Source organism: Medicago sativa, chromosome 2, assembly GCF_051527215.1.
Source record: "Medicago sativa cultivar Bolivia chromosome 2, Bolivia_mono, whole genome shotgun sequence".
NCBI classification, from domain to species: domain Eukaryota; kingdom Viridiplantae; phylum Streptophyta; class Magnoliopsida; order Fabales; family Fabaceae; genus Medicago; species Medicago sativa.
The window spans coordinates 42,122,351-42,149,107 of NC_140750.1; positions in this window are offsets into that span (position 1 = coordinate 42,122,351).

A 26,757-nucleotide genomic window follows, 5' to 3' on the forward strand; every position below is an offset into this window, starting at 1 on the left:
TCCCTTGATGCGAAACATGATATGTGAACCTATTTGGTTTTATATTCGGAAAAATGAAAGTATTCGAATGACTTTGTCGCGAAAATGAGATTTTAGCCTATATGGTTAGACGTTTGATAAAGGTTGAACTTGTCCCTCGATCTCCCTTGATACGAAACATGATATGTGAACCTATTTGGTTTTGTATTCGGCAAAATGAAATTATTTGAATGACCATTGTCCCAAAAATGAGATTTTAGCCTATATGGTTAAAAGTTTGATAAATATTAATGTTGAATTTGTCCCTCGATGTCCTTTATTGCGTAACATAATATTTGAACCAATTTCGTTTTAAATTTGGTAAATTGAAAGTAATGAGATGACCCTTATCGCGAAAACGAGATTTTAGCTTATATTGTTACATGTTTGTTAAATATGAAGGTTGAACATGTCCCTCGATGTCCCTTGATGCGAAACATAATATGTGAACCTATTTGGTTTGAAATTCGATAAAATGAAGGTATTGAAATGACCCTTGTCGCAAAAATGAAATTTTAGCCTATGTGGTTAGAAGTTTGATAAACAGTGAACTTGTCCCTCGATGTCCCTTGATGCGAAACATGATATGTGAACCTATTTGGTTTTATATTCAGAAAAATGAAAGTATTGGAATGACTTTGTCGCGAAAATGAGATTTTAGCCTATACGGTTAGAAGTTTGATAAAGGTTGAACTTGTCCCTCGATCTCCCTTGATACGAAACATGATATGTGAACCTATTTGGTATTGTATTCGGCAAAATGAAATTATTTGAATGACCATTGTCCCAAAAATGAGATTTTAGCCTATATGGTTAAAAGTTTGATAAATATTAATGTTGAATTTGTCCCTCGATGTCCTTTATTGCGTAACATAATATTTGAACCAATTTCGTTTTAAATTTGGTAAATTGAAAGTAATGAGATGACCCTTATCGCGAAAACGAGATTTTAGCTTATATTGTTACATGTTTGTTAAATATGAAGGTTGAACATGTCCCTCGATGTCCCTTGATGCGAAACATAATATGTGAACCTATTTGGTTTGAAATTCGATAAAATGAAGGTATTGAAATGACCCTTGTCGCAAAAATGAAATTTTAGCCTATGTGGTTAGAAGTTTGATAAACAGTGAACTTGTCCCTCGATGTCCCTTGATGCGAAACATGATATGTGAACCTATTTGGTTTTATATTCAGAAAAATGAAAGTATTGGAATGACTTTGTCGCGAATATGAGATTTTAGCCTATATGGTTAGAAGTTTGATAATGGTTGAACTTGTCCCTCGATCTCCCTTGATACGAAACATGATATGTGAACCTATTTGGTATTGTATTCGGCAAAATGAAATTATTTGAATGACCATTGTCCCAAAAATGAGATTTTAGCCTATATGGTTAAAAGTTTGATAAATATTAATGTTGAATTTGTTCCTCGATGTCCTTTATTGCGTAACATAATATTTGAACCAATTTCGTTTTAAATTTGGTAAATTGAAAGTAATGAGATGACCCTTATCGCGAAAACGAGATTTTAGCTTATATTGTTACATGTTTGTTAAATATGAAGATTGAACATGTCCCTCGATGTCCCTTGATGCGAAATATGATATGTAAACCTATTTGGTTTGAAATTCGATAAAATGAAAGTATTGAAATGACCTTTGTCGTGAAAATGAAATTTTAGCCTATGTGGTTAGAAGTTTGATAAACAGTGAACTTGTCCCTCGATGTCCCTTGATGCGAAACATGATATGTGAACCTATTTGGTTTGAAATTCGATAAAATGAAAGTATTGAAATGACCCTTGTGGCGAAAATGAAATTTTAGCCTATGTGGTTAGAAGTTTGATAATGGTTGAACTTGTCCCTCGATGTCCCTTGATGCGAAACATGATATGTGAACCTATTTGGTTTTATATTCAGAAAAATGAAAGTATTGGAATGACTTTGTCGCGAATATGAGATTTTAGCCTATATGGTTAGAAGTTTGATAATGGTTGAACTTGTCCCTCGATCTCCCTTGATACGAAACATGATATGTGAACCTATTTGGTATTGTATTCGGCAAAATGAAATTATTTGAATGACCATTGTCCCAAAAATGAGATTTTAGCCTATATGGTTAAAAGTTTGATAAATATTAATGTTGAATTTGTTCCTCGATGTCCTTTATTGCGTAACATAATATTTGAACCAATTTCGTTTTAAATTTGGTAAATTGAAAGTAATGAGATGACCCTTATCGCGAAAACGAGATTTTAGCTTATATTGTTACATGTTTGTTAAATATGAAGATTGAACATGTCCCTCGATGTCCCTTGATGCGAAATATGATATGTAAACCTATTTGGTTTGAAATTCGATAAAATGAAAGTATTGAAATGACCTTTGTCGTGAAAATGAAATTTTAGCCTATGTGGTTAGAAGTTTGATAAACAGTGAACTTGTCCCTCGATGTCCCTTGATGCGAAACATGATATGTGAACCTATTTGGTTTGAAATTCGATAAAATGAAAGTATTGAAATGACCCTTGTGGCGAAAATGAAATTTTAGCCTATGTGGTTAGAAGTTTGATAAACAGTGAACTTGTCCCTCGATGTCCCTTGATGCGAAACATGATATGTGAACCTATTTGGTTTTATATTCAGAAAAATGAAAGTATTGGAATGACTTTGTCACGAAAATGAGATTTTAGCCTATATGGTTAGAAGTTTGATTAAGGTTGAACTTGTCCCTCGATCTCCCTTGATACGAAGCATGATATGTGAACCTATTTGGTTTGAAATTCGATAAAATGAAAGTATTGAAATGACCTTTGTCGTGAAAATGAAATTTTAGCCTATGTGGTTAGAAGTTTGATAAACAGTGAACTTGTCCCTCGATGTCCCTTGATGCGAAACATGATATGTGAACCTATTTGGTTTGAAATTCGATAAAATGAAAGTATTGAAATGACCCTTGTGGCGAAAATGAAATTTTAGCCTATGTGGTTAGAAGTTTGATAAACAGTGAACTTATGCCTCGATGTCCCTTGATGCGAAACATAATATGTGAACCTATTTGGTTTGAAATTCGATAAAATGAAGGTATTGAAATGACCCTTATCGCAAAAATGAAATTTTAGCCTATGTGGTTAGAAGTTTGATAAACAGTGAACTTATGCCCCGATGTCCCTTGATGCGAAACATGATATGTGAACCTATTTGGTTTTATATTCGGAAAAATGAAAGTATTCGAATGACTTTGTCGCGAAAATGAGATTTTAGCCTATATGGTTAGACGTTTGATAAAGGTTGAACTTGTCCCTCGATCTCCCTTGATACGAAACATGATATGTGAACCTATTTGGTTTTGTATTCGGCAAAATGAAATTATTTGAATGACCATTGTCCCAAAAATGAGATTTTAGCCTATATGGTTAAAAGTTTGATAAATATTAATGTTGAATTTGTCCCTCGATGTCCTTTATTGCGTAACATAATATTTGAACCAATTTCGTTTTAAATTTGGTAAATTGAAAGTAATGAGATGACCCTTATCGCGAAAACGAGATTTTAGCTTATATTGTTACATGTTTGTTAAATATGAAGGTTGAACATGTCCCTCGATGTCCCTTGATGCGAAACATAATATGTGAACCTATTTGGTTTGAAATTCGATAAAATGAAGGTATTGAAATGACCCTTGTCGCAAAAATGAAATTTTAGCCTATGTGGTTAGAAGTTTGATAAACAGTGAACTTGTCCCTCGATGTCCCTTGATGCGAAACATGATATGTGAACCTATTTGGTTTTATATTCAGAAAAATGAAAGTATTGGAATGACTTTGTCGCGAAAATGAGATTTTAGCCTATATGGTTAGAAGTTTGATAAAGGTTGAACTTGTCCCTCGATCTCCCTTGATACGAAACATGATATGTGAACCTATTTGGTATTGTATTCGGCAAAATGAAATTATTTGAATGACCATTGTCCCAAAAATGAGATTTTAGCCTATATGGTTAAAAGTTTGATAAATATTAATGTTGAATTTGTCCCTCGATGTCCTTTATTGCGTAACATAATATTTGAACCAATTTCGTTTTAAATTTGGTAAATTGAAAGTAATGAGATGACCCTTATCGCGAAAACGAGATTTTAGCTTATATTGTTACATGTTTGTTAAATATGAAGGTTGAACATGTCCCTCGATGTCCCTTGATGCGAAACATAATATGTGAACCTATTTGGTTTGAAATTCGATAAAATGAAGGTATTGAAATGACCCTTGTCGCAAAAATGAAATTTTAGCCTATGTGGTTAGAAGTTTGATAAACAGTGAACTTGTCCCTCGATGTCCCTTGATGCGAAACATGATATGTGAACCTATTTGGTTTTATATTCAGAAAAATGAAAGTATTGGAATGACTTTGTCGCGAAAATGAGATTTTAGCCTATATGGTTAGAAGTTTGATAAAGGTTGAACTTGTCCCTCGATCTCCCTTGATACGAAACATGATATGTGAACCTATTTGGTATTGTATTCGGCAAAATGAAATTATTTGAATGACCATTGTCCCAAAAATGAGATTTTAGCCTATATGGTTAAAAGTTTGATAAATATTAATGTTGAATTTGTCCCTCGATGTCCTTTATTGCGTAACATAATATTTGAACCAATTTCGTTTTAAATTTGGTAAATTGAAAGTAATGAGATGACCCTTATCGCGAAAACGAGATTTTAGCTTATATTGTTACATGTTTGTTAAATATGAAGGTTGAACATGTCCCTCGATGTCCCTTGATGCGAAATATAATATGTGAACCTATTTGGTTTGAAATTCGATAAAATGAAGGTATTGAAATGACCCTTGTCGCAAAAATGAAATTTTAGCCTATGTGGTTAGAAGTTTGATAAACAGTGAACTTGTCCCTCGATGTCCCTTGATGCGAAACATGATATGTGAACCTATTTGGTTTTATATTCAGAAAAATGAAAGTATTGGAATGACTTTGTCGCGAAAATGAGATTTTAGCCTATATGGTTAGAAGTTTGATAAAGGTTGAACTTGTCCCTCGATCTCCCTTGATACGAAACATGATATGTGAACCTATTTGGTATTGTATTCGGCAAAATGAAATTATTTGAATGACCATTGTCCCAAAAATGAGATTTTAGCCTATATGGTTAAAAGTTTGATAAATATTAATGTTGAATTTGTCCCTCGATGTCCTTTATTGCGTAACATAATATTTGAACCAATTTCGTTTTAAATTTGGTAAATTGAAAGTAATGAGATGACCCTTATCGCGAAAACGAGATTTTAGCTTATATTGTTACATGTTTGTTAAATATGAAGGTTGAACATGTCCCTCGATGTCCCTTGATGCGAAACATAATATGTGAACCTATTTGGTTTGAAATTCGATAAAATGAAGGTATTGAAATGACCCTTGTCGCAAAAATGAAATTTTAGCCTATGTGGTTAGAAGTTTGATAAACAGTGAACTTGTCCCTCGATGTCCCTTGATGCGAAACATGATATGTGAACCTATTTGGTTTTATATTCAGAAAAATGAAAGTATTGGAATGACTTTGTCGCGAATATGAGATTTTAGCCTATATGGTTAGAAGTTTGATAAAGGTTGAACTTGTCCCTCGATCTCCCTTGATACGAAACATGATATGTGAACCTATTTGGTATTGTATTCGGCAAAATGAAATTATTTGAATGACCATTGTCCCAAAAATGAGATTTTAGCCTATATGGTTAAAAGTTTGATAAATATTAATGTTGAATTTGTCCCTCGATGTCCTTTATTGCGTAACATAATATTTGAACCAATTTCGTTTTAAATTTGGTAAATTGAAAGTAATGAGATGACCCTTATCGCGAAAACGAGATTTTAGCTTATATTGTTACATGTTTGTTAAATATGAAGATTGAACATGTCCCTCGATGTCCCTTGATGCGAAATATGATATGTGAACCTATTTGGTTTGAAATTCGATAAAATGAAAGTATTGAAATGACCTTTGTCGTGAAAATGAAATTTTAGCCTATGTGGTTAGAAGTTTGATAAACAGTGAACTTGTCCCTCGATGTCCCTTGATGCGAAACATGATATGTGAACCTATTTGGTTTGAAATTCGATAAAATAAAAGTATTGAAATGACCCTTGTGGCGAAAATGAAATTTTAGCCTATGTGGTTAGAAGTTTGATAAACAGTGAACTTGTCCCTCGATGTCCCTTGATGCGAAACATGATATGTGAACCTATTTGGTTTTATATTCAGAAAAATGAAAGTATTGGAATGACTTTGTAGCGAAAATGAGATTTTAGCCGATATGGTTAGAAGTTTGATAAAGGTTGAACTTGTCCCTCGATCTCCCTTGATACGAAGCATGATATGTGAACCTATTTGGTTTGAAATTCGATAAAATGAAAGTATTGAAATGACCTTTGTCGTGAAAATGAAATTTTAGCCTATGTGGTTAGAAGTTTGATAAACAGTGAACTTGTCCCTCGATGTCCCTTGATGCGAAACATGATATGTGAACCTATTTGGTTTTATATTCAGAAAAATGAAAGTATTGGAATGACTTTGTCGCGAATATGAGATTTTAGCCTATATGGTTAGAAGTTTGATAAAGGTTGAACTTGTCCCTCGATCTCCCTTGATACGAAACATGATATGTGAACCTATTTGGTATTGTATTCGGCAAAATGAAATTATTTGAATGACCCCCAAAAATGAGATTTAAGCCTATATGGTTAAAAGTTTGATAAATATTAATGTTGAATTTGTCCCTCGATGTCCTTTATTGCGTAACATAATATTTGAACCAATTTCGTTTTAAATTTGGTAAATTGAAAGTAATGAGATGACCCTTATCGCGAAAAGGAGATTTTAGCTTATATTGTTACATGTTTGTTAAATATGAAGATTGAACATGTCCCTCGATGTCCCTTGATGCGAAACATGATATGTAAACCTATTTGGTTTGAAATTCGATAAAATGAAAGTATTGAAATGACCTTTGTCGTGAAAATGAAATTTTAGCCTATGTGGTTAGAAGTTTGATAAACAGTGAACTTGTCCCTCGATGTCCCTTGATGCGAAACATGATATGTGAACCTATTTGGTTTGAAATTCGATAAAATGAAAGTATTGAAATGACCCTTGTGGCGAAAATGAAATTTTAGCCTATGTGGTTAGAAGTTTGATAAACAGTGAACTTGTCCCTCGATGTCCCTTGATGCGAAACATGATATGTGAACCTATTTGGTTTGAAATTCGATAAAATAAAAGTATTGAAATGACCCTTATGGCGAAAATGAAATTTTAGCCTATGTGGTTAGAAGTTTGATAAACAGTGAACTTGTCCCTCGATGTCCCTTGATGCGAAACATGATATGTGAACCTATTTGGTTTTATATTCAGAAAAATGAAAGTATTGGAATGACTTTGTCGCGAAAATGAGATTTTAGCCGATATGGTTAGAAGTTTGATAAAGGTTGAACTTGTCCCTCGATCTCCCTTGATACGAAGCATGATATGTGAACCTATTTGGTTTGAAATTCGATAAAATGAAAGTATTGAAATGACCTTTGTCGTGAAAATGAAATTTTAGCCTATGTGGTTAGAAGTTTGATAAACAGTGAACTTGTCCCTCGATGTCCCTTGATGCGAAACATGATATGTGAACCTATTTGGTTTTATATTCAGAAAAATGAAAGTATTGGAATGACTTTGTCGCGAATATGAGATTTTAGCCTATATGGTTAGAAGTTTGATAAAGGTTGAACTTGTCCCTCGATCTCCCTTGATACGAAACATGATATGTGAACCTATTTGGTATTGTATTCGGCAAAATGAAATTATTTGAATGACCCCCAAAAATGAGATTTAAGCCTATATGGTTAAAAGTTTGATAAATATTAATGTTGAATTTGTCCCTCGATGTCCTTTATTGCGTAACATAATATTTGAACCAATTTCGTTTTAAATTTGGTAAATTGAAAGTAATGAGATGACCCTTATCGCGAAAAGGAGATTTTAGCTTATATTGTTACATGTTTGTTAAATATGAAGATTGAACATGTCCCTCGATGTCCCTTGATGCGAAACATGATATGTAAACCTATTTGGTTTGAAATTCGATAAAATGAAAGTATTGAAATGACCTTTGTCGTGAAAATGAAATTTTAGCCTATGTGGTTAGAAGTTTGATAAACAGTGAACTTGTCCCTCGATGTCCCTTGATGCGAAACATGATATGTGAACCTATTTGGTTTGAAATTCGATAAAATGAAAGTATTGAAATGACCCTTGTGGCGAAAATGAAATTTTAGCCTATGTGGTTAGAAGTTTGATAAACAGTGAACTTGTCCCTCGATGTCCCTTGATGCGAAACATGATATGTGAACCTATTTGGTTTTATATTCAGAAAAATGAAAGTATTGGAATGACTTTGTCACGAAAATGAGATTTTAGCCTATATGGTTAGAAGTTTGATTAAGGTTGAACTTGTCCCTCGATCTCCCTTGATACGAAGCATGATATGTGAACCTATTTGGTTTGAAATTCGATAAAATGAAAGTATTGAAATGACCTTTGTCGTGAAAATGAAATTTTAGCCTATGTGGTTAGAAGTTTGATAAACAGTGAACTTGTCCCTCGATGTCCCTTGATGCGAAACATGATATGTGAACCTATTTGGTTTGAAATTAGATAAAATGAAAGTATTGAAATGACCCTTGTCGCGAAAATGAAATTTTAGCCTATGTGGTTAGAAGTTTGATAAACAGTGAACTTGTCCCTCGATGTCCCTTGATGCGAAACATGATATGTGAACCTATTTGGTTTTATATTCGAAAAAATGAAAGTATTGGAATGACTTTGTCGCGAAAATGAGATTTTAGCCTATATGGTTAGAAGTTTGATAAAGGTTGAACTTGTCCCTCGATCTCCCTTGATACGAAACATGATATGTGAACCTATTTGGTATTGTATTCGGCAAAATGAAATTATTTGAATGACCATTGTCCCAAAAAAGAGATTTTAGCCTATACGGTTAAAATTTTGATAAATATTAATGTTGAATTTGTCCCTCGATGTTCTTTATTGCGTAACATAATATTTGAACAAATTTCGTTTTAAATTTGGTAAATTGAAAGTAATGAGATGACCCTTATCGCGAAAACGAGATTTTAGCATATATTGTTACATGCTTCTTAAATATGAAGGTTGAACATGTCCCTCGATGTCCCTTGATGCGAAACATGATATGTGAACCTATTTGGTTTGAAATTCGATAAAATGAAAGTATTGAAATGACCCTTGTCGCAAAAATGAAATTTTAGCCTATGTGGTTAGAAGTTTGATAAACAGTGAACTTATGCCTCGATGTCCCTTGATGCGAAACATGATATGTGAACCTATTTGGTTTTATATTCGGAAAAATGAAAGTATTCGAATGACTTTGTCGCGAAAATGAGATTTTAGCCTATATGGTTAGACGTTTGATAAAGGTTGAACTTGTCCCTCGATCTCCCTTGATACGAAACATGATATGTGAACCTATTTGGTTTTGTATTCGGCAAAATGAAATTATTTGAATGACCATTGTCCCAAAAATGAGATTTTAGCCTATATGGTTAAAAGTTTGATAAATATTAATGTTGAATTTGTCCCTCGATGTCCTTTATTGCGTAACATAATATTTGAACCAATTTCGTTTTAAATTTGGTAAATTGAAAGTAATGAGATGACCCTTATCGCGAAAACGAGATTTTAGCTTATATTGTTACATGTTTGTTAAATATGAAGGTTGAACATGTCCCTCGATGTCCCTTGATGCGAAACATAATATGTGAACCAAGTTGGTTTGAAATTCGATAAAATGAAGGTATTGAAATGACCCTTGTCGCAAAAATGAAATTTTAGCCTATGTGGTTAGAAGTTTGATAAACAGTGAACTTGTCCCTCGATGTCCCTTGATGCGAAACATGATATGTGAACCTATTTGGTTTTATATTCAGAAAAATGAAAGTATTGGAATGACTTTGTCGCGAAAATGAGATTTTAGCCTATATGGTTAGAAGTTTGATAAAGGTTGAACTTGTCCCTCGATCTCCCTTGATACGAAACATGATATGTGAACCTATTTGGTATTGTATTCGGCAAAATGAAATTATTTGAATGACTATTGTCCCAAAAAAGAGATTTTAGCCTATATGGTTAAAAGTTTGATAAATATTAATGTTGAATTTGTCCCTCGATGTTCTTTATTGCGTAACATAATATTTGAACAAATTTCGTTTTAAATTTGGTAAATTGAAAGTAATGACATGACCCTTATCGCGAAAACGAGATTTTAGCATATATTGTTACATGTTTCTTTAATATGAAGGTTGAACATATCCCTCGATGTCCCTTGATGCGAAACATGATATGTGAACCTATTTGGTTTGAAATTCGATAAAATGAAAGTATTGAAATGACCTTTGTCGTGAAAATGAAATTTTGGCCTATGTGGTTAGAAGTTTGATAAACAGTGAACTTGTCCCTCGATGTCCCTTGATGCGAAACATGATATGTGAACCTATTTGGTTTTATATTCGAAAAAATGAAAGTATTGGAATGACTTTGTCGCGAAAATGAGATTTTAGCCTATATGGTTAGAAGTTTGATAAAGGTTGAACTTGTCCCTCGATCTCCCTTGATACGAAACATGATATGTGAACCTATTTGGTATTGTATTCGGCAAAATGAAATTATTTGAATGACCATTGTCCCAAAAATGAGATTTTAGCCTATATGGTTAAAAGTTTGATAAATATTAATGTTGAATTTGTCCCTCGATGTCCTTTATTGCGTAACATAATATTTGAACAAATTTCGTTTTAAATTTGGTAAATTGAAAGTAATGAGATGACCCTTATCGCGAAAACGAGATTTTAGCATATATTGTTACATGCTTCTTAAATATGAAGGTTGAACATGTCCCTCGATGTCCCTTGATGCGAAACATGATATGTGAACCTATTTGGTTTGAAATTCGATAAAATGAAAGTATTGAAATGACCCTTGTCGCAAAAATGAAATTTCAGCCTATGTGGTTAGAAGTTTGATAAACAGTGAACTTATGCCTCGATGTCCCTTGATGCGAAACATGATATGTGAACCTATTTGGTTTTATATTCGGAAAAATGAAAGTATTCGAATGACTTTGTCGCGAAAATGAGATTTTAGCCTATATGGTTAGACGTTTGATAAAGGTTGAACTTGTCCCTCGATCTCCCTTGATACGAAACATGATATGTGAACCTATTTGGTTTTGTATTCGGCAAAATGAAATTATTTGAATGACCATTGTCCCAAAAATGAGATTTTAGCCTATATGGTTAAAAGTTTGATAAATATTAATGTTGAATTTGTCCCTCGATGTCCTTTATTGCGTAACATAATATTTGAACCAATTTCGTTTTAAATTTGGTAAATTGAAAGTAATGAGATGACCCATATCGCGAAAACGAGATTTTAGCTTATATTGTTACATGTTTGTTAAATATGAAGGTTGAACATGTCCCTCGATGTCCCTTGATGCGAAACATAATATGTGAACCTATTTGGTTTGAAATTCGATAAAATGAAGGTATTGAAATGACCCTTGTGGCGAAAATGAAATTTTAGCCTATGTGGTTAGAAGTTTGATAAACAGTGAACTTGTCCCTCGATGTCCCTTGATGCGAAACATGATATGTGAACCTATTTGGTTTTATATTCAGAAAAATGAAAGTATTGGAATGACTTTGTCGCGAAAATGAGATTTTAGCCTATATGGTTAGAAGTTTGATAAAGGTTGAACTTGTCCCTCGATCTCCCTTGATACGAAGCATGATAAGTGAACCTATTTGGTTTGAAATTCGATAAAATGAAAGTATTGAAATGACCTTTGTCGTGATAATGAAATTTTAGCCTATGTGGTTAGAAGTTTGATAAACAGTGAACTTGTCCCTCGATGTCCCTTGATGCGAAACATGATATGTGAACCTATTTGGTTTTATATTCAGAAAAATAAAAGTATTGGAATGACTTTGTCGCGAAAATGAGATTTTAGCCTATATGGTTAGAAGTTTGATAAAGGTTGAACTTGTCCCTCGATCTCCCTTGATACGAAGCATGATATGTGAACCTATTTGGTTTGAAATTCGATAAAATGAAAGTATTGAAATGACCTTTGTCGTGAAAATGAAATTTTAGCCTATGTGGTTAGAAGTTTGATAAACAGTGAACTTGTCCCTCGATGTCCCTTGATGCGAAACATGATATGTGAATCTATTTGGTTTGAAATTAGATAAAATGAAAGTATTGAAATGACCCTTGTCGCGAAAATGAAATTTTAGCCTATGTGGTTAGAAGTTTGATAAACAGTGAACTTGTCCCTCGATGTCCCTTGATGCGAAACATGATATGTGAACCTATTTGGTTTTATATTCGAAAAAATGAAAGTATTGGAATGACTTTGTCGCGAAAATGAGATTTTAGCCTATATGGTTAGAAGTTTGATAAAGGTTGAACTTGTCCCTCGATCTCCCTTGATACGAAACATGATATGTGAACCTATTTGGTATTGTATTCGGCAAAATGAAATTATTTGAATGACCATTGTCCCAAAAAAGAGATTTTAGCCTATATGGTTAAAATTTTGATAAATATTAATGTTGAATTTGTCCCTCGATGTTCTTTATTGCGTAACATAATATTTGAACAAATTTCGTTTTAAATTTGGTAAATTGAAAGTAATGAGATGACCCTTATCGCGAAAACGAGATTTTAGCATATATTGTTACATGCTTCTTAAATATGAAGGTTGAACATGTCCCTCGATGTCCCTTGATGCGAAACATGATATGTGAACCTATTTGGTTTGAAATTCGATAAAATGAAAGTATTGAAATGACCCTTGTCGCAAAAATGAAATTTTAGCCTATGTGGTTAGAAGTTTGATAAACAGTGAACTTGTCCCTCGATGTCCCTTGATGCGAAACATGATATGTGAACCTATTTGGTTTTATATTCAGAAAAATGAAAGTATTGGAATGACTTTGTCGCGAAAATGAGATTTTAGCCTATATGGTTAGAAGTTTGATAAAGGTTGAACTTGTCCCTCGATCTCCCTTGATACGAAGCATGATAAGTGAACCTATTTGGTTTGAAATTCGATAAAATGAAAGTATTGAAATGACCTTTGTCGTGATAATGAAATTTTAGCCTATGTGGTTAGAAGTTTGATAAACAGTGAACTTGTCCCTCGATGTCCCTTGATGCGAAACATGATATGTGAACCTATTTGGTTTGAAATTCGATAAAATGAAAGTATTGAAATGACCCTTGTCGCGAAAATGAAATTTTAGCCGATGTGGTTAGAAGTTTGATAAACAGTGAACTTGTGCCTCGATGTCCCTTGATGCGAAACATGACATGTGCACCTATTTCGTTTTATATTCGGAAAAATGAAAGTATTGGAATGACTTTGTCGCAAAAATGAGATTTTAGCCTATATGGTTAGAAGTTTGATAAAGGTTGAACTTGTCCCTCGATCTCCCTTGATACGAAACATGATATGTGAACCTATTTGGTTTTGTATTCGGCAAAATGAAATTATTTGAATGACCATTGTCCCAAAAATGAGATTTTAGCCTATATGGTTAAAAGTTTGATAAATATTAATGTTGAATTTGTCCCTCGATGTCCTTTATTGCGTAACATAATATTTGAACCAATTTCGTTTTAAATTTGGTAAATTGAAAGTAATGAGATGACCCTTATCGCGAAAACGAGATTTTAGCTTATATTGTTACATGTTTGTTAAATATGAAGGTTGAACATGTCCCTCGATGTCCCTTGATGCGAAACATAATATGTGAACCTATTTGGTTTGAAATTCGATAAAATGAAAGTATTGAAATGACCCTTGTGGCGAAAATGAAATTTTAGCCTATGTGGTTAGAAGTTTGATAAACAGTGAACTTGTCCCTCGATGTCCCTTGATGCGAAACATGATATGTGAACCTATTTGGTTTTATATTCAGAAAAATGAAAGTATTGGAATGACTTTGTCGCGAAAATGAGATTTTAGCCTATATGGTTAGAAGTTTGATAAAGGTTGAACTTGTCCCTCGATCTCCCTTGATACGAAGCATGATATGTGAACATATTTGGTTTGAAATTCGATAAAATGAAAGTATTGAAATGACCTTTGTCGTGAAAATGAAATTTTAGCCTATGTGGTTAGAAGTTTGATAAACAGTGAACTTGTCCCTCGATGTCCCTTGATGCGAAACATGATATGTGAATCTATTTGGTTTGAAATTAGATAAAATGAAAGTATTGAAATGACCCTTGTCGCGAAAATGAGATTTTAGCCTATGTGGTTAGAAGTTTGATAAACAGTGAACTTGTCCCTCGATGTCTCTTGATGCGAAACATGATATGTGAACCTATTTGGTTTTATATTCGAAAAAATGAAAGTATTGGAATGACTTTGTCGCGAAAATGAGATTTTAGCCTATATGGTTAGAAGTTTGATAAAGGTTGAACTTGTCCCTCGATCTCCCTTGATACGAAACATGATATGTGAACCTATTTGGTATTGTATTCGGCAAAATGAAATTATTTGAATGACCATTGTCCCAAAAAAGAGATTTTAGCCTATACGGTTAAAATTTTGATAAATATTAATGTTGAATTTGTCCCTCGATGTTCTTTATTGCGTAACATAATATTTGAACAAATTTCGTTTTAAATTTGGTAAATTGAAAGTAATGAGATGACCCTTATCGCGAAAACGAGATTTTAGCATATATTGTTACATGCTTCTTAAATATGAAGGTTGAACATGTCCCTCGATGTCCCTTGATGCGAAACATGATATGTGAACCTATTTGGTTTGAAATTCGATAAAATGAAAGTATTGAAATGACCCTTGTCGCAAAAATGAAATTTTAGCCTATGTGGTTAGAAGTTTGATAAACAGTGAACTTATGCCTCGATGTCCCTTGATGCGAAACATGATATGTGAACCTATTTGGTTTTATATTCGGAAAAATGAAAGTATTCGAATGACTTTGTCGCGAAAATGAGATTTTAGCCTATATGGTTAGACGTTTGATAAAGGTTGAACTTGTCCCTCGATCTCCCTTGATACGAAACATGATATGTGAACCTATTTGGTTTTGTATTCGGTAAAATGAAATTATTTGAATGACCATTGTCCCAAAAATGAGATTTTAGCCTATATGGTTAAAAGTTTGATAAATATTAATGTTGAATTTGTCCCTCGATGTCCTTTATTGCGTAACCTATTTGGTTTTATATTCGGAAAAATGAAAGTATTCGAATGACTTTGTCGCGAAAATGAGATTTTAGCCTATATGGTTAGACGTTTGATAAAGGTTGAACTTGTCCCTCGATCTCCCTTGATACGAAACATGATATGTGAACCTATTTGGTTTTGTATTCGGCAAAATGAAATTATTTGAATGACCATTGTCCCAAAAATGAGATTTTAGCCTATATGGTTAAAAGTTTGATAAATATTAATGTTGAATTTGTCCCTCGATGTCCTTTATTGCGTAACATAATATTTGAACCAATTTCGTTTTAAATTTGGTAAATTGAAAGTAATGAGATGACCCATATCGCGAAAACGAGATTTTAGCTTATATTGTTACATGTTTGTTAAATATGAAGGTTGAACATGTCCCTCGATGTCCCTTGATGCGAAACATAATATGTGAACCTATTTGGTTTGAAATTCGATAAAATGAAGGTATTGAAATGACCCTTGTGGCGAAAATGAAATTTTAGCCTATGTGGTTAGAAGTTTGATAAACAGTGAACTTGTCCCTCGATGTCCCTTGATGCGAAACATGATATGTGAACCTATTTGGTTTTATATTCAGAAAAATGAAAGTATTGGAATGACTTTGTCGCGAAAATGAGATTTTAGCCTATATGGTTAGAAGTTTGATAAAGGTTGAACTTGTCCCTCGATCTCCCTTGATACGAAGCATGATAAGTGAACCTATTTGGTTTGAAATTCGATAAAATGAAAGTATTGAAATGACCTTTGTCGTGATAATGAAATTTTAGCCTATGTGGTTAGAAGTTTGATAAACAGTGAACTTGTCCCTCGATGTCCCTTGATGCGAAACATGATATGTGAACCTATTTGGTTTTATATTCAGAAAAATAAAAGTATTGGAATGACTTTGTCGCGAAAATGAGATTTTAGCCTATATGGTTAGAAGTTTGATAAAGGTTGAACTTGTCCCTCGATCTCCCTTGATACGAAGCATGATATGTGAACCTATTTGGTTTGAAATTCGATAAAATGAAAGTATTGAAATGACCTTTGTCGTGAAAATGAAATTTTAGCCTATGTGGTTAGAAGTTTGATAAACAGTGAACTTGTCCCTCGATGTCCCTTGATGCGAAACATGATATGTGAATCTATTTGGTTTGAAATTAGATAAAATGAAAGTATTGAAATGACCCTTGTCGCGAAAATGAAATTTTAGCCTATGTGGTTAGAAGTTTGATAAACAGTGAACTTGTCCCTCGATGTCCCTTGATGCGAAACATGATATGTGAACCTATTTGGTTTTATATTCGAAAAAATGAAAGTATTGGAATGACTTTGTCGCGAAAATGAGATTTTAGCCTATATGGTTAGAAGTTTGATAAAGGTTGAACTTGTCCCTCGATCTCCCTTGATACGAAACATGATATGTGAACCTATTTGGTATTGTATTCGGCAAAATGAAATTATTTGAATGACCATTGTCCCAAAAAAGAGATTTTAGCCTATATGGTTAAAATTTTGATAAATATTAATGTTGAATTTGTCCCTCGATGTTCTTTATTGCGTAACATAATATTTGAACAAATTTCGTTTTAAATTTGGTAAATTGAAAGTAATGAGATGACCCTTATCGCGAAAACGAGATTTTAGCATATATTGTTACATGCTTCTTAAATATGAAGGTTGAACATGTCCCTCGATGTCCCTTGATGCGAAACATGATATGTGAACCTATTTGGTTTGAAATTCGATAAAATGAAAGTATTGAAATGACCCTTGTCGCAAAAATGAAATTTTAGCCTATGTGGTTAGAAGTTTGATAAACAGTGAACTTATGCCTCGATGTCCCTTGATGCGAAACATGATATGTGAACCTATTTGGTTTTATATTCGGAAAAATGAAAGTATTCGAATGACTTTGTCGCGAAAATGAGATTTTAGCCTATATGGTTAGACGTTTGATAAAGGTTGAACTTGTCCCTCGATCTCCCTTGATACGAAACATGATATGTGAACCTATTTGGTTTTGTATTCGGTAAAATGAAATTATTTGAATGACCATTGTCCCAAAAATGAGATTTTAGCCTATATGGTTAAAAGTTTGATAAATATTAATGTTGAATTTGTCCCTCGATGTCCTTTATTGCGTAACATAATATTTGAACCAATTTCGTTTTAAATTTGGTAAATTGAAAGTAATGAGATGACCCTTATCGCGAAAACAAGATTTTAGCATATATTGTTACATGCTTCTTAAATATGAAGGTTGAACATGTCCCTCGATGTCCCTTGATGCGAAACATGATATGTGAACCTATTTGGTTTGAAATTCGATAAAATGAAAGTATTGAAATGACCCTTGTCGCAAAAATGAAATTTTAGCCTATGTGGTTAGAAGTTTGATAAACAGTGAACTTATGCCTCGATGTCCCTTGATGCGAAACATGATATGTGAACCTATTTGGTTTTATATTCGGAAAAATGAAAGTATTCGAATGACTTTGTCGCGAAAATGAGATTTTAGCCTATATGGTTAGACGTTTGATAAAGGTTGAACTTGTCCCTCGATCTCCCTTGATACGAAACATGATATGTGAACCTATTTGGTTTTGTATTCGGCAAAATGAAATTATTTGAATGACCATTGTCCCAAAAATGAGATTTTAGCCTATATGGTTAAAAGTTTGATAAATATTAATGTTGAATTTGTCCCTCGATGTCCTTTATTGCGTAACATAATATTTGAACCAATTTCGTTTTAAATTTGGTAAATTGAAAGTAATGAGATGACCCATATCGCGAAAACGAGATTTTAGCTTATATTGTTACATGTTTGTTAAATATGAAGGTTGAACATGTCCCTCGATGTCCCTTGATGCGAAACATAATATGTGAACCTATTTGGTTTGAAATTCGATAAAATGAAGGTATTGAAATGACCCTTGTGGCGAAAATGAAATTTTAGCCTATGTGGTTAGAAGTTTGATAAACAGTGAACTTGTCCCTCGATGTCCCTTGATGCGAAACATGATATGTGAACCTATTTGGTTTTATATTCAGAAAAATGAAAGTATTGGAATGACTTTGTCGCGAAAATGAGATTTTAGCCTATATGGTTAGAAGTTTGATAAAGGTTGAACTTGTCCCTCGATCTCCCTTGATACGAAGCATGATAAGTGAACCTATTTGGTTTGAAATTCGATAAAATGAAAGTATTGAAATGACCTTTGTCGTGATAATGAAATTTTAGCCTATGTGGTTAGAAGTTTGATAAACAGTGAACTTGTCCCTCGATGTCCCTTGATGCGAAACATGATATGTGAACCTATTTGGTTTTATATTCAGAAAAATAAAAGTATTGGAATGACTTTGTCGCGAAAATGAGATTTTAGCCTATATGGTTAGAAGTTTGATAAAGGTTGAACTTGTCCCTCGATCTCCCTTGATACGAAGCATGATATGTGAACCTATTTGGTTTGAAATTCGATAAAATGAAAGTATTGAAATGACCTTTGTCGTGAAAATGAAATTTTAGCCTATGTGGTTAGAAGTTTGATAAACAGTGAACTTGTCCCTCGATGTCCCTTGATGCGAAACATGATATGTGAATCTATTTGGTTTGAAATTAGATAAAATGAAAGTATTGAAATGACCCTTGTCGCGAAAATGAAATTTTAGCCTATGTGGTTAGAAGTTTGATAAACAGTGAACTTGTCCCTCGATGTCCCTTGATGCGAAACATGATATGTGAACCTATTTGGTTTTATATTCGAAAAAATGAAAGTATTGGAATGACTTTGTCGCGAAAATGAGATTTTAGCCTATATGGTTAGAAGTTTGATAAAGGTTGAACTTGTCCCTCGATCTCCCTTGATACGAAACATGATATGTGAACCTATTTGGTATTGTATTCGGCAAAATGAAATTATTTGAATGACCATTGTCCCAAAAAAGAGATTTTAGCCTATATGGTTAAAATTTTGATAAATATTAATGTTGAATTTGTCCCTCGATGTTCTTTATTGCGTAACATAATATTTGAACAAATTTCGTTTTAAATTTGGTAAATTGAAAGTAATGAGATGACCCTTATCGCGAAAACGAGATTTTAGCATATATTGTTACATGCTTCTTAAATATGAAGGTTGAACATGTCCCTCGATGTCCCTTGATGCGAAACATGATATGTGAACCTATTTGGTTTGAAATTCGATAAAATGAAAGTATTGAAATGACCCTTGTCGCAAAAATGAAATTTTAGCCTATGTGGTTAGAAGTTTGATAAACAGTGAACTTATGCCTCGATGTCCCTTGATGCGAAACATGATATGTGAACCTATTTGGTTTTATATTCGGAAAAATGAAAGTATTCGAATGACTTTGTCGCGAAAATGAGATTTTAGCCTATATGGTTAGACGTTTGATAAAGGTTGAACTTGTCCCTCGATCTCCCTTGATACGAAACATGATATGTGAACCTATTTGGTTTTGTATTCGGTAAAATGAAATTATTTGAATGACCATTGTCCCAAAAATGAGATTTTAGCCTATATGGTTAAAAGTTTGATAAATATTAATGTTGAATTTGTCCCTCGATGTCCTTTATTGCGTAACATAATATTTGAACCAATTTCGTTTTAAATTTGGTAAATTGAAAGTAATGAGATGACCCTTATCGCGAAAACAAGATTTTAGCATATATTGTTACATGCTTCTTAAATATGAAGGTTGAACATGTCCCTCGATGTCCCTTGATGCGAAACATGATATGTGAACCTATTTGGTTTGAAATTCGATAAAATGAAAGTATTGAAATGACCCTTGTCGCAAAAATGAAATTTTAGCCTATGTGGTTAGAAGTTTGATAAACAGTGAACTTATGCCTCGATGTCCCTTGATGCGAAACATGATATGTGAACCTATTTGGTTTTATATTCGGAAAAATGAAAGTATTCGAATGACTTTGTCGCGAAAATGAGATTTTAGCCTATATGGTTAGACGTTTGATAAAGGTTGAACTTGTCCCTCGATCTCCCTTGATACGAAACATGATATGTGAACCTATTTGGTTTTGTATTCGGCAAAATGAAATTATTTGAATGACCATTGTCCCAAAAATGAGATTTTAGCCTATATGGTTAAAAGTTTGATAAATATTAATGTTGAATTTGTCCCTCGATGTCCTTTATTGCGTAACATAATATTTGAACCAATTTCGTTTTAAATTTGGTAAATTGAAAGTAATGAGATGACCCATATCGCGAAAACGAGATTTTAGCTTATATTGTTACATGTTTGTTAAATATGAAGGTTGAACATGTCCCTCGATGTCCCTTGATGCGAAACATAATATGTGAACCTATTTGGTTTGAAATTCGATAAAATGAAGGTATTGAAATGACCCTTGTGGCGAAAATGAAATTTTAGCCTATGTGGTTAGAAGTTTGATAAACAGTGAACTTGTCCCTCGATGTCCCTTGATGCGAAACATGATATGTGAACCTATTTGGTTTTATATTCAGAAAAATGAAAGTATTGGAATGACTTTGTCGCGAAAATGAGATTTTAGCCTATATGGTTAGAAGTTTGATAAAGGTTGAACTTGTCCCTCGATCTCCCTTGATACGAAGCATGATAAGTGAACCTATTTGGTTTGAAATTCGATAAAATGAAAGTATTGAAATGACCTTTGTCGTGATAATGAAATTTTAGCCTATGTGGTTAGAAGTTTGATAAACAGTGAACTTGTCCCTCGATGTCCCTTGATGCGAAACATGATATGTGAACCTATTTGGTTTGAAATTCGATAAAATGAAAGTATTGAAATGACCCTTGTCGCGAAAATGAAATTTTAGCCGATGTGGTTAGAAGTTTGATAAACAGTGAACTTGTGCCTCGATGTCCCTTGATGCGAAACATGATATGTGCACCTATTTCGTTTTATATTCGGAAAAATGAAAGTATTGGAATGACTTTGTCGCAAAAATGAGATTTTAGCCTATATGGTTAGAAGTTTGATAAAGGTTGAACTTGTCCCTCGATCTCCCTTGATACGAAACATGATATGTGAACCTATTTGGTTTTGTATTCGGCAAAATGAAATTATTTGAATGACCATTGTCCCAAAAATGAGATTTTAGCCTATATGGTTAAAAGTTTGATAAATATTAATGTTGAATTTGTCCCTCGATGTCCTTTATTGCGTAACATAATATTTGAACCAATTTCGTTTTAAATATGGTAAATTGAAAGTAATGAGATGACCCTTATCGCGAAAACGAGATTTTAGCTTATATTGTTACATGTTTGTTAAATATGAAGGTTGAACATGTCCCTCGATGTCCCTTGATGCGAAACATAATATGTGAACCTATTTGGTTTGAAATTCGATAAAATGAAGGTATTGAAATGAACATTGTCGCGAAAATGAAATTTTAGCCTATGTGGTTAGAAGTTTGATAAACAGTGAACTTGTCCCTCGATGTCCCTTGATGCGAAACATGATATGTGAACCTATTTGGTTTTATATTCAGAAAAATGAAAGTATTGGAATGACTTTGTCGCGAAAATGAGATTTTAGCCTATATGGTTAGAAGTTTGATAAAGGTTGAACTTGTCCCTCGATCTCCCTTGATACGAAGCATGATATGTGAACCTATTTGGTTTGAAATTCGATAAAATGAAAGTATTGAAATGACCTTTGTCGTGAAAATGAAATTTTAGCCTATGTGGTTAGAAGTTTGATAAACAGTGAACTTGTCCCTCGATGTCCCTTGATGCGAAACACGATATGTGAACCTATTTGGTTTGAAATTCGATAAAATGAAAGTATTGAAATGACCCTTGTGGCGAAAATGAAATTTTAGCCTATGTGGTTAGAAGTTTGATAAACAGTGAACTTGTCCCTCGATGTCCCTTGATGCGAAACATGATATGTGAACCTATTTGGTTTTATATTCAGATAAATGAAAGTATTGGAATGACTTTGTCGCGAAAATGAGATTTTAGCCTATATGGTTAGAAGTTTGATAAAGGTTGAACTTGTCCCTCGATCTCCCTTGATACGAAGCATGATAAGTGAACCTATTTGGTTTGAAATTCGATAAAATGAAAGTATTAAAATGACCTTTGTCGTGAAAATGAAATTTTAGCCTATGTGGTTAGAAGTTTGATAAACAGTGAACTTGTCCCTCGATGTCCCTTGATGCGAAACATGATATGTGAACCTATTTGGTTGAAATTCGATAAAATGAAAGTATTGAAATGACCCTTGTCGCGAAAATGAAATTTTAGCCGATGTGGTTAGAAGTTTGATAAACAGTGAACTTGTGCCTCGATGTCCCTTGATGCGAAACATGATATGTGCACCTATTTGGTTTTATATTCGGAAAAATGAAAGTATTGGAATGACTTTGTCGCGAAAATGAGATTTTAGCCTATATGGTTAGAAGTTTGATAAACAGTGAACTTGTGCCTCGATGTCCCTTGATGCGAAACATGATATGTGCACCTATTTCGTTTTATATTCGGAAAAATGAAAGTATTGGAATGACTTTGTCGCAAAAATGAGATTTTAGCCTATATGGTTAGAAGTTTGATAAAGGTTGAACTTGTCCCTCGATCTCCCTTGATACGAAACATGATATGTGAACCTATTTGGTTTTGTATTCGGCAAAATGAAATTATTTGAATGACCATTGTCCCAAAAATGAGATTTTAGCCTATATGGTTAAAAGTTTGATAAATATTAATGTTGAATTTGTCCCTCGATGTCCTTTATTGCGTAACATAATATTTGAACCAATTTCGTTTTAAATTTGGTAAATTGAAAGTAATGAGATGACCCTTATCGCGAAAACGAGATTTTAGCTTATATTGTTACATGTTTGTTAAATATGAAGGTTGAACATGTCCCTCGATGTCCCTTGATGCGAAACATAATATGTGAACCTATTTGGTTTGAAATTCGATAAAATGAAGGTATTGAAATGACCCTTGTGGCGAAAATGAAATTTTAGCCTGTGGTTAGAAGTTTGATAAACAGTGAACTTGTCCCTCGATGTCCCTTGATGCGAAACATGATATGTGAACCTATTTGGTTTGAAATTCGATAAAATGAAAGTATTGAAATGACCCTTGTGGCGAAAATGAAATTTTAGCCTATGTGGTTAGAAGTTTGATAAACAGTGAACTTGTCCCTCGATGTCCCTTGATGCGAAACATGATATGTGAACCTATTTGGTTTTATATTCAGATAAATGAAAGTATTGGAATGACTTCGTCGCGAAAATGAGATTTTAGCCTATATGGTTAGAAGTTTGATAAAGGTTGAACTTGTCCCTCGATCTCCCTTGATACGAAGCATGATAAGTGAACCTATTTGGTTTGAAATTCGATAAAATGAAAGTATTAAAATGACCTTTGTCGTGAAAATGAAATTTTAGCCTATGTGGTTAGAAGTTTGATAAACAGTGAACTTGTCCCTCGATGTCCCTTGATGCGAAACATGATATGTGAACCTATTTGGTTGAAATTCGATAAAATGAAAGTATTGAAATGACCCTTGTCGCGAAAATGAAATTTTAGCCGATGTGGTTAGAAGTTTGATAAACAGTGAACTTGTGCCTCGATGTCCCTTGATGCGAAACATGATATGTGCACCTATTTGGTTTTATATTCGGAAAAATGAAAGTATTGGAATGACTTTGTCGCGAAAATGAGATTTTAGCCTATATGGTTAGAAGTTTGATAAAGGTTGAACTTGTCCCTCGATCTCCCTTGATACGAAACATGATATGTGAACCTATTTGGTTTTGTATTCGGCAAAATGAAATTATTTGAATGACCATTGTCCCAAAAATGAGATTTTAGCCTATATGGTTAAAAGTTTGATAAATATTAATGTTGAATTTGTCCCTCGATGTCCTTTATTGCGTAACATAATATTTGAACCAATTTCGTTTTAAATTTGGTAAATTGAAAGTAATGAGATGACCCTTATCGCGAAAACGAGATTTTAGCTTATATTGTTACATGTTTGTTAAATATGAAGGTTGAACATGTCCCTCGATGTCCCTTGATGCGAAACATAATATGTGAACCTATTTGGTTTGAAATTCGATAAAATGAAGGTATTGAAATGACCCTTGTCGCGAAAATGAAATTTTAGCCTATGTGGTTAGAAGTTTGATAAACAGTGAACTTGTCCCTCGATGTCCCTTGATGCGAAACATGATATGTGAACCTATTTGGTTTTATATTCAGAAAAATGAAAGTATTGGAATGACTTTGTCGCGAAAATGAGATTTTAGCCTATATGGTTAGAAGTTTGATAAAGGTTGAACTTGTCCCTCGATCTCCCTTGATACGAAGCATGATATGTGAACCTATTTGGTTTGAAATTCGATAAAATGAAAGTATTGAAATGACCTTTGTCGTGAAAATGAAATTTTAGCCTATGTGGTTAGAAGTTTGATAAACAGTGAACTTGTCCCTCGATGTCCCTTGATGCGAAACATGATATGTGAACCTATTTGGTTTGAAATTCGATAAAATGAAAGTATTGAAATGACCCTTGTGGCGAAAATGAAATTTTAGCCTATGTGGTTAGAAGTTTGATAAACAGTGAACTTGTCCCTCGATGTCCCTTGATGCGAAACATGATATGTGAACCTATTTGGTTTTATATTCAGATAAATGAAAGTATTGGAATGACTTTGTCGCGAAAATGAGATTTTAGCCTATATGGTTAGAAGTTTGATAAAGGTTGAACTTGTCCCTCGATCTCCCTTGATACGAAGCATGATAAGTGAACCTATTTGGTTTGAAATTCGATAAAATGAAAGTATTAAAATGACCTTTGTCGTGAAAATGAAATTTTAGCCTATGTGGTTAGAAGTTTGATAAACAGTGAACTTGTCCCTCGATGTCCCTTGATGCGAAACATGATATGTGAACCTATTTGGTTGAAATTCGATAAAATGAAAGTATTGAAATGACCCTTGTCGCGAAAATGAAATTTTAGCCGATGTGGTTAGAAGTTTGATAAACAGTGAACTTGTGCCTCGATGTCCCTTGATGCGAAACATGATATGTGCACCTATTTGGTTTTATATTCGGAAAAATGAAAGTATTGGAATGATTTTGTCGCGAAAATGAGATTTTAGCCTATATGGTTAGAAGTTTGATAAAGGTTGAACTTGTCCCTCGATCTCCCTTGATACGAAACATGATATGTGAACCTATTTGGTTTTGTATTCGGCAAAATGAAATTATTTGAATGACCATTGTCCCAAAAATGAGATTTTAGCCTATATGGTTAAAAGTTTGATAAATATTAATGTTGAATTTGTCCCTCGATGTCCTTTATTGCGTAACATAATATTTGAACCAATTTCGTTTTAAATTTGGTAAATTGAAAGTAATGAGATGACCCTTATCGCGAAAACGAGATTTTAGCTTATATTGTTACATGTTTGTTAAATATGAAGGTTGAACATGTCCCTCGATGTCCCTTGATGCGAAACATAATATGTGAACCTATTTGGTTTGAAATTCGATAAAATGAAGGTATTGAAATGACCCTTGTCGCAAAAATGAAATTTTAGCCTATGTGGTTAGAAGTTTGATAAACAGTGAACTTGTGCCTCGATGTCCCTTGATGCGAAACATGATATGTGCACCTATTTCGTTTTATATTCGGAAAAATGAAAGTATTGGAATGACTTTGTCGCAAAAATGAGATTTTAGCCTATATGGTTAGAAGTTTGATAAAGGTTGAACTTGTCCCTCGATCTCCCTTGATACGAAACATGATATGTGAACCTATTTGGTTTTGTATTCGGCAAAATGAAATTATTTGAATGACCATTGTCCCAAAAATGAGATTTTAGCCTATATGGTTAAAAGTTTGATAAATATTAATGTTGAATTTGTCCCTCGATGTCCTTTATTGCGTAACATAATATTTGAACCAATTTCGTTTTAAATTTGGTAAATTGAAAGTAATGAGATGACCCTTATCGCGAAAACGAGATTTTAGCTTATATTGTTACATGTTTGTTAAATATGAAGGTTGAACATGTCCCTCGATGTCCCTTGATGCGAAACATAATATGTGAACCTATTTGGTTTGAAATTCGATAAAATGAAGGTATTGAAATGACCATTGTCGCGAATATGAAATTTTAGCCTATGTGGTTAGAAGTTTGATAAACAGTGAACTTGTCCCTCGATGTCCCTTGATGCGAAACATGATATGTGAACCTATTTGGTTTTATATTCAGAAAAATGAAAGTATTGGAATGACTTTGTCGCGAAAATGAGATTTTAGCCTATATGGTTAGAAGTTTGATAAAGGTTGAACTTGTCCCTCGATCTCCC